The sequence below is a fragment of the Diaphorina citri genome, unplaced genomic scaffold, assembly GCF_000475195.1.
Source record: "Diaphorina citri unplaced genomic scaffold, Diaci psyllid genome assembly version 1.1 scaffold33, whole genome shotgun sequence".
NCBI lineage: Eukaryota > Metazoa > Arthropoda > Insecta > Hemiptera > Psyllidae > Diaphorina > Diaphorina citri.
In genome coordinates, this window is record NW_007377470.1 from 129,222 (window position 1) to 138,943 (window position 9,722).

Here is a 9,722-nt window from a genome sequence, read left to right on the forward strand (position 1 = left end):
GTTGTCATACATACTCCTCTAGAACTAACTATTACAGTAAAGAGTCTTATGCTGAAACAGTCCCAAGAAATCGAATCGAAGTCCCAAAGTTTCCCAAGAAATCGAAGGATATTCGAAAGAACAAAAACTTACCTCTCTTTATTCCTTGAAGAAGACAACACTTCAGTTCACCACCAAACACCAAAAAGGTATCTACCTCCTACAATCCACAATTATACAAAATATACACAGGCTATCGGATACATCTACAGATCTACACACACACAAATGATGTAATTATGATAAATTTATCGAAAATTACAAGTCAAGGGATCAAGAGAGGACCACATACGTCTAGCTCTAGAATAGAGTTCACAGGAAGGAAGTTCAGTCAATATGAAGAGTTCCCTGGACATAATTGACATGAGAGATCAAAGATCCTCGAAAGGGTTTGGTCAGGGACCGGATTTCGATTTGTTGTTGATCTTCTTCTTCTTCTTCTTCTCCTCCTCCACCTTTTCCCTAGATAAGAGTCTAATTGAGGGTTCGATTCCTGCCCGGGGCGGATTTTATCCTGAACGTATAAGGTTCGTTCTCGGAACGACTGGCTTTCTTCTATCTTCCTTCTCTCTTCGCTTTCAGGACGATAAAACCTTAGCCTTAGCAGTTACAGTTCTCTCTATCAAACCTCTTTTTTATTATTAAAAAAATACAGTTTAATTTTTAATTTATTAATACAATTTCAAGTGAACAGCACGTGTCACGTGACTCGAATTCTGAGTAATTAGAATGAAATTTTGATTATTATTAGAGCGATTGTTATTCTGATGTGTTACGAGAGTACATCTTGTGTACAGAGTCTCATGTGAGTACACTAGACCACACAGATGAGCTCACTCATATAATTACACGTTTTAACTTTGACACCTTCTCGTCGGGCCCTTTCACTCACTTGGTTAACTAATAGAAGAAGAACATTAGGTGTACATAATTGTTCTCCTTTCGGGAAACCATCACTGGAAAATAAACCTATTTAGTACCATGAATAGAGTCAGAAAAAGACTGTACGAAGACATCCTAATCTGGAACACAAGCGCAATTGAAGCTGTGTTTATGTGCTGAACTAGGCTTTAGAACTCATACCAAAACTTGATCTGGAAAATGGCAATTCATTTTCAAGCTCAAACCTAGCTTTGCGCACCTGGTCACCGGCGCGCGGCTTCGAATAATATTCGGCCCTAGCGATCCGCCGATCTACTAGCCTACTCGATTTCCAATCGTTAAAGGGTAAATACATATAGTACTAATCTGTTTAGAGAAGCTTCACTCTTCAGAATTATTTTGAAAATCGAAAATGGAACGGATTGTCAATATAGTTAAGGCACGATTTTATTGCCGTATCTCATCTTAGTGACACTATACCCAAAGGAAAAGCCTTTTTATGTATATTTTTTATAGGTATAGGTCTTGTCTTTGTCAATAAAAACGATAACTTTACTATAAGACTTGTATGAAATAAAACGTGTCTTAGTGAAGTTAAAGGGCGTACACATTTTAGCGGTTGGGCGCAACACTATAATTAATTTCAGGTTATGTCAACAGTGTTTTAGTTTGTATAAAAATGATAGTGTAATATTTTGAATGACCCACCGGCACTTTTAGTCTTTTCGAATGTTATTATTTCCAAGGTAAGATTTCAATTATATCTCTTTTTTTTCTCTAATATTTTTCAATGTTCATTTTTTTTAGTATCAAAATTAACATAATTCGTGCTCGTGTGTAGGCTTGACTTCCTCTGTCCCCTAGTCCTCTGTAGACGTGTTACTTCATCCCTCACTCTGTTCACTATTTCATCTAAACCCGTAGTTATTCTCTAAAACCTTCAGAGGTGGCAAACCTTTCACGGAAAGACCGCGTGGGAAATTAAAGAACCACCCTATAAATATAACCTCTGGTCAAAACAATCTAAACCTTGTGAGGATGACAGGGGATCTCCGGTTATTCCTAGATCATCTATACCGCTATGACCCTCGTAGGTCATCGGGAAATTTCACCCAAGAATCCTATCAGATCAATATATCGCGGACTTTTTAGATCGTGAGTACAGATAAGAAATACCTACCAATTTCCAGTAAGTCGTCCTACCAATTTCCAGTAAGTCGTCATGGTTTTGGTATTATGACGGTGTCAACACGTCATGGTTAAAGACGTCGTGGAAAACACAGCGTGAATAAAATTTCCCGGTCATAGGTAGTGTCTGACAAAATTAGTTTCTGGGGATTTTCGAAGTCAAAAGTTAATGGATTGCTTGTGGTAAAAATACCTGGCACACTCACGAAAATTGACTGTCTTCTAAACCTAATTCTAATTTAAGCAGACTATGCCTACTTACATGGTAGTATTACCTACTTTAGAATAGTTAAAAGAAGAAGAAGAAGAAGAAGAAGAAGAAGAAGAAGAAGAAGAAGAAGAGAACAAGAAGAAGTAGAAGAAGGAGAAAAGGAAACAATAGCTAGGTTTCTATGAATGCCGTGAAATTATGCAAAATGGAACACACGGTTTCTGTGGTGAAGTACAGGAAATTTGGTTTCAACCACATTTTATTTGGAATTCACCTGGTTTTATCTCCAATCCGAAGAAATGAAAATAAAATAAAAAAGTTATTAGACCTAAATTAATAATTCAAGTCAGCTCCCATGGCGTAGTTGTCACTGCACTCGCCTTGCACGCGGGAGACCCGGGTTCGATTTTTGGCGGGGTCAAGAAATTTGTATCATGTAAATGATTGATTCCGTGATTGGCTGTTGCGGGGCCCACTCGGCCTCGTGAGGAAAATGAGTAGCTATGACAGATAAATGCGCGTAGCGACCGGTGCCAGCATGGTAGGTAAACATTGGATTTTAGTATTATTGAGATATTGGGAAAAATCCTACAATGCTGTAGTGAGCACCAAAGTTGTGACATAATAACACAAAGAAATTGCATTTACATACATTACATTACAAATTAATAATTCAATATTTAGGGATAGGACCACCTATTTGGTCTCAGTGAATACCCTCTAGGGAAATAGACCTGCAAATGACAAAATATTTTTAAATACCTAATTAAGTAATCATTAATTTTTGTAGGTGACTCAGGAATAATATTATATCTATCTTTTCTTTGGGCTTAACTCTTTTTTATTTATTTATTTATTATATTTTCAGATCTCTTTTTTCGAATCCAATCTGGCTTGATTTCCTGGTGTGATTTATCCGCTTCTTTTGGCCTCTCTTTGAAGCTCCCTGTGGACAAAATGGTAAGTCTTTCTTGGTATACTTCTTGTCCTTGTCTTCCAGTTTGTCCTAAAACCATTTCCTGAAATTTTTTCACAAATTTACAAATCCCTTTGCATCCAAGATATTTTCCACTTTTCCCCTTGAACATAACCTAGATCTAATCGGTCAACAACAATCAATTATTTTCAAATTACAGCCAATTAATGAATGCGTTCCAATTGGCAACTATTTTATGTAAAATCTCCGTCTTCTGTTGTTCGACATTACTCAAGAGTGTAATTTTAAATCTTTTACTTTAATGTTCAAGTTGCTACCATATTGAAAAACAATACTAGTTGAAATTAAAATTTAAATAAAATAGTTTAATATTGTTTTAAATATTCATCCTCTTTGTCAAGTAAGGAGTCTTTCAAAAGTCTATCTCAAGGGAAAACGAAGGAACAGGATATAAAATGAACCAATGAATCTATTCATTATTATATTTTATTAACTCAGAGCGTCTTCACTTTGAAATTTTTATGAAATTTTTATGAATATCAGAAAATTACTAAGGGTATCCTTTATTAAACTCAATTAACTAAAGTAGGTAGTTCTTATGATTGTGGGATACCTACCTACCTGAATATTTCTTATTTTAGCGATAATGTTCAAACGTTTTTTTTTTTTCGCAAAAAATTGGCAAAATACATAGTTTTCGTAGGAGATCTAGATACGAATAGTTCTCCATCAATTTTTCTTTCTTTAGACTTATTGTGTTACTCTTCATGGAAAACAAATACCGAGAATGAATAAGAAATACAGGTATTAGGTACTTACAAAGTATCAGTTATTTTGACAATTATACTTGTATTTAAAAATGAAAATTATAAAATCTCCTCAAAAATGAGAAAATTCTAATGGTCGTCAAACGAAGATTATAAAAGAGATGGACAAGGAGAGAGTTGGTATCAGGTACCCTAATAGATTTAGTCAGAAGACTAGCAGTAGCTATCCAGTGGACCCCATGAGAACGGTTAGGTACTTTATTTTAATAGGTCTAATAGGTCCTTTCCCTTAATAATTCCTCGTATCCCAATTACGATTATCTTGGATGGAAAGGGTTCCTACAATGCCTACAGTGATACTAAATACATGATGCATGTGTAAATATGCATAAATACATAATATGGATTGGATTTTGAATTCCTGTATGTATATCATGTTGAACATGTATTTTAAATTTACTTCTTTTCTGGTTTGGAGATCAAAAGACATCTTGTAATGATTTTGATCAAGATTCAAAATGTTTTTCTCTCTTCTTCTACAAGAGAAGTTGCTGTTGTGCGATGTTCGGAAATTTCGTCTTTAGAGCCTTTTTTAAATGGTCCTGAACTGCACTCAGTTCCAAAGTGGTAGCTTCTCGAACAGCTTTCGAAATTACTTCAGAACTTTCTTTTCCTCTTACATCATTGCTGCTTGAAGACGATACGGGCAGAGTCTCCAAGTATGCTTAGTGATTCACAAACACTTCAACATAAAATTGTATTTAAAACTAGTGTTAAACCATTAGCTTCAAATATTATTTCATTAACTTCAAATTAGCCTGGACACTTGATCTGGCTAGACCGGGACAAGGGTTTCTGGTTTATCCAGTTTCGATAACATTAATTAAACGGATTAAACCCAATTTCGAAATTCTAGATTTCCAGATTAAAGAATTTTCTCATCATTACCAATTAAATAAATTTAATTAGTGTTTATGAACGTTGCATTTTTTTTCTTCAATTAGTTGTGAGTCGTCCCAAATCAACAAATACATGTCAGGATCTACATGTTTTTCGACCTACCTAACCAGTTTGTAGTTTCTTAGTTGGTCTTTAATTCGTCAAAATAATTACATACGGAATAATATTGTAAATAAAGCAAATAGGTAATGTTGTAAGGTACTTAGATGTCAGTCGGATTAGGCTTTTAAATCCTCCGTTTTTTAAAAACTATCTCCAAAATTACCCTAATAACAAGTAAGTATCCATTTATGTCTATTTAGGTATCTTTTCATAAAGTTCTCTAGGAGCAATAACTAATAGGTAATGAAGAAAATCGCAAATTCGACCAAACTAGAATAACTTTGTATGGCTAATATGGTAGGTACTCGGTACAAACATTTTCTAAAAAAAAAAAAAACAGTTATGATTTATCTCCTGTAGAAATTCGTTTCCTGCAAAGTTGTTCGCACGTTCATTGGAGCGTAAGATTTCCCATCGGACCGGTAAAGCGCGGTATACTGAGGCAAGAAGCACATTCTTTAAAGTTATTTTCACTTTGAGAGTTTTCTGCGAGGAATTTTCGGTTCTGAATGTGCAATGAAATGGAGAATATGGAGATATCAACAAAATAAATATTCAATAATCGAACAATACAGATAATCGAAAATTCTTATTTGAGTGCCTATTAGTTTCGAATAATCGAACAAAACGGATAATCGATTATAATCGAAAGTAGGTACCCAATAATCGAAGATTCTTCTTTGAGTGCCCATCAGTTTCCAATGTTGGTAATCATGCGGTTTTTGCCAAACATACCTACTCCTTTGGTGAAATTTGGAACTGCTCTAAAATCATCAATCACCAATGTCATTATGGTAATCGTTATTTTACACATGCAGATAATGTGTATTTACCTATTTCTGAAGCTCACAGTTGAAATAAGTCACAGAGTTTGCTCATGTTTATTTCATTTTCTTTATTATTTGCATAGTAATAGGATTAAAATGACTCTAATTTACTGGGTAAATACTGAAACACCAACTTTCCCTGAAATCACCACGACAATTTTACTAGTCATGATTTTCATCTTTGAACTGGTTTACAGTTAAATTGCTGAAATTAGTTGAAATTTCATATTCCGGAAAAAATAATTGTAAAAGGGAAATTGTAAGATGAGTAGAATTATTATTTACGAACCAAAGCAATCATTATGCGTACCTTACTATCTACGTTTCCTGTGTTGATGAAATGTTTTCTAAATATCATCGTACAGAATTATTACACTCCGAAACGTTCTGAAAACTTCAATGCCGTCAGCGCTTTATACCGAAAAGTCAAAGATGTAGATATTTTAGGCCAATTTTCAAGAGTAGATTTACTTTTGATTCCCGGCAGAGTAAGGAAAATAATCACAATACCTACATATTTCTTAATCGTATTACAGTCAAACTTGTCTAAGTGGGACTCGTCTAAGTGGGAAACCTGGATAACTGGGAAAAATTTGCCGCTCCCTTGGGTTCCCACTTAGACAGGTTCGACTGTATTAGGTCGTTCTATTAGGTGTTACTTGTAAAGGAGTAGCGGTAACTAGCGACATTACAAGTTTACACAAATAATAGTATAGCTACCTAGGGGAAATAATTTAGCAAGGTGTTACTTGTAATGCCGCTATATGAACCAAAGTAGTAACGTGCCCTAGGCATTACAGAAAAGTTCCATTTAACATATTACTACGAATAGGTCCGTATATCTACTTCAGAAAAACGGTTTATTCTAAAATGCAATAAAATTCAAATTCGCACATAAGTTGAGAAAGAAAATGGCGGTCCGCCGAATACTAGTGGCTACACCTATACGATTTGAAAAGTTGGTTCAAATGTAATAAATTTATCTACTCGCCCACTTTCAATGCCAAGTTGACACACAAAATGAAGATGTAAAATCTCGACGCATCAGCAATGTATGAATTTAAGCACAGACAGAGCTGAATTTCAGCACAGGCAAAGCTGAATTTCATAGCAGAATTTCAGCGCTGTTAACGCTGAATTTCAGAACAAAATTTCAGCACTGTTAAAGCAGAATTTCAGAACAGAATAAAATTTCTCTGTGTACAATTAAAGAGCCGATTAAAGGATTTCAAAGTTAATAACTGCCTTTCAGCAGAGATGTACCTAAATGGCCAATATTTGACATTAAAAATAAACTATTTTCGTAGCCATTTCATTAAGAATGGAGCGATTCGGAACATAATTACTAAGCGATCTAGCCTTAGAAACACACTTTAGATTCTCCTGGTTTAGTCCAAGGTTTTACAATCGGAAAACACTCATCGCGGCAGAGTGGAAAAGCGTTTTTATTTCCAAGTATTTACTGTGACAATGTTATGTAGCTGTGGACTTGTTGAGGATTGTAAAACCAAAAGTAGCGATGATATACAAATGGAAATACCGGAAAGAAAATCTGATGCTGAGATAAAATCGATCTTGAATTGCATTTTCCATGTGAGATAAAAATGTTACGTTCACGTGTGAGAAAAAACTAAGGTTCTCGCTACATACGTAGGTACATAAGGTTTTAGAGATGTAGGAAGGTCTAGTAGGTAAGGTTTTAGAGATCTAGGAAGGTATACTACCTATTTTGTACATTAGGTTTTAGAGACCTAGGTTTTAAACTTATTCCTCTTGGACAAAATTATTTATTTTCAATTCATTTTATAGTAGCAATAGACTTTTTGGTGGAGATGCCTTTCAAACCGACATAATCTATGGAGCATTATACAAAATGATTGGGAAATTTTAGGTGGGTTTTAGAAATAAAGAAATTTAAAATTCAACTACTTACTTAATTACTCTATTCGTACCTGTGTATAATAAATTTACTGTTCAAATTATCATTTTCCAATCAAAATACAAGTTTGAAATTAGGTAGGTACATTTAATTCCACAATCTTAATCCTGAGATTAAAACTACTGCGTATTGTCTTCATTCGCAATCTGCGGTGGTTTAAGGCTTAGTAGAGAGCTAAAACATCCCACCGCTGAACAGAGAGCTTAGACAGAACTTACTCATCAATAGTAAGATGTATTTTTTATATACGGGGAGCGCCCAGCGGTACCATATGGTACTAGCGGAAAATTGGTCATATTGGTGAAAAAATTTACTTGGATTTTTTTTAAAGGTAGTAGGTATCCAAAAAAATATTTGCAAAATGAAATTTGATAATAATAAAAAAAAATAATAATAAAAAAAAAAACTTGGGCGCTTATGGGAACAGAAAACTTAACCAAGAGCCCAAGACAGAACTTAAATGATAGGTTGATGAGTAAGCTAATGGACAAAAGCTGTGTTGCAAGCTTCGTGTCTGAGGAGGCAGTAAATGAGTGGAAGAAAATGAAGAGGAAGTCGGAGAAGAACTCGAGATGACGAAATGGAAAATGAATCACCCGAGCAATAAACATTATGACTTCATGAGAGTCAGTGACGTACAGGTCGGTTTTCACCTGCCACGATGTGGATTCGTGAGCTATAGTTCCCATCAAACAATCCAACTTCTTCCTTGCCTTTTCCTATAGAGGGTCGGCGAGGCTTACTGACTAGCTACGACTGACAGGGTTTTTATTTCGGCAGGGTTCTTTACAACTGAACTCCCTTCCTAACGCCGACCCTCCCTATTTATCCGGGCTTGGCATCACGATTACACTGACTTGTGCACTCCTTTGGCTCAAAGAATCAAAATATAGGTAGTTAGGTAGATAATTCTAGAGTTGCGTGAAAAGAGGGAAAGCTAATTTTTTAGGCTATGAAAGCCTGATAGATCAGGATCTTGTTAATAAGGATCATTAGGAGACCTGTATGGGAAAAATTACTCAATTTCAGAGTAATGTATCCTATTCATGATCTCTAGACCACTTTTTTGAAGTTTCTTGGTCGGAGTATTTGTAAACTTTTACTTTTCCGATCAATCGGTCCATCGGTTCTTTTGTTTGGTATTTTCTTCAAAACTAAGTTTCGCTTTTCGAGTTTTATATATTCACATGAACTTCTTTTTACTTTATCTCTCTTGTTCTCAAGTGTGAAGAAAGATCGTCGCAGTGATATTTGCGTCTTCTCAAGGAGGTGCAGCCAATCAATTAACAATAAATCCTTTTCTTACAATAAACCCCTCTTGTTCTCTCTTCCATACGTCACTGGAACGATGTTCCGTTGATAACCACACGTAGGTACTACATTACAGACTATTATACTGAAAACTCCTACGACAAACAGTCCATCCATGTCCTTAAGCACTGAAATTATAAAAATAGATAATGTAAAAAAAAGTACCTAATGTAGTTCAAGATTTTAAGATCTATACTGAGAATGGTTCGAAGCTCTAGTTTAATATGAAAATTAATAAATTAATTCCACAGACACTCCATTATGTACTTTTATAGAGCAATGAGTCAATGAATTTTTTTCCTATCAAAAATATGAGTGGGTTAATAATACAGATAAACCAAAGTATAGTACTTAAATTAATGCTGATATTATAATTATGTAGATAGGGATATTTCTATTGAAGCTGAATGAATTGTTATGTATTTTACATCAAACTCGTAAAATAAATAATTAATTACCTACATATTTGAGCTTTTTACTCTCTTCCCCTTCCTTTTGATTTCTCAAAGGTTTCTCGAGACTATACAGCACTTTCTAATGGTTTGAACTTTGAAAATAT